The sequence below is a fragment of the Trichechus manatus genome, unplaced genomic scaffold (assembly GCF_000243295.1).
Source record: "Trichechus manatus latirostris isolate Lorelei unplaced genomic scaffold, TriManLat1.0 scaffold00240, whole genome shotgun sequence".
NCBI classification, from domain to species: Eukaryota; Metazoa; Chordata; class Mammalia; order Sirenia; family Trichechidae; genus Trichechus; species Trichechus manatus.
The window spans coordinates 2,524,177-2,524,839 of record NW_004444176.1 but is presented as its reverse complement, the minus strand read 5'-3'; the positions used below and the strand labels follow the sequence as shown (position 1 = coordinate 2,524,839).

Here is a 663-nt window from a genome sequence, read left to right as displayed (position 1 = left end):
CTAGGGTATAAGAGCAAGTGTTCTCTGTGCCTTGCTTGCTACAGTCATCTCCTTCTTCGTAGAGGATTCCCGTAATGGTAATGGCGGTGGGGGAGGCTGGTGCCAGCGACACAAATACATTTCTTTGGTGGAAAGGTACAGCAAACCTTCTATCTCACCTGAGAAGGCCTTCTCCTTGGGATGGCTGCTGAGTCCCTTCTGTAGAGTGGAGAGTCTTGGTGAGGTGTCCCCGGAAGACCGGGGTTTTTCTGGAGTTTCTTGGTTCCTCAAGTTATGGTTACAAACAGTTTCAGATGAGGAACCACAGAGCCCCTCTTTAATGGGAAAGTGCTTAGGGGGTTTGTTTTGACTTTTGAAAGTTCAGGAGCCAGCTTTTTTTTTTTTAATTGTTGTGCTTTAAGTGAAAGTTTACAATTCAAGTTAGTCTCTCATACAAAAATTTATACATACATTGTTATGTCACCCTAGTTGCTCTCCCGATACGGTGACAGCGCACTCCTCCTTTCCACCCCGGATTTCCCATGTCCATTCAACAGCTCCTGACCCTCTCTGCCTTTTCATCTCATCCCTGGACAGGAGCTGCCCATTTAGTCTCATGTATCTACTTGAGCTAAGAAGCACACTCTTCACGAGTATCATTTTATGTCCCATAGTCCAGTCTAA

At 45.7% G+C, this 663-nt stretch overlaps 1 pseudogene; it reads right to left on the bottom strand.

Annotated features, from left to right (window-relative positions):
- The window catches only part of LOC101349421 (male-specific lethal 1 homolog), a 13,669-nt pseudogene continuing 13,006 nt past the window's right edge, over nucleotides 1-663 (bottom strand).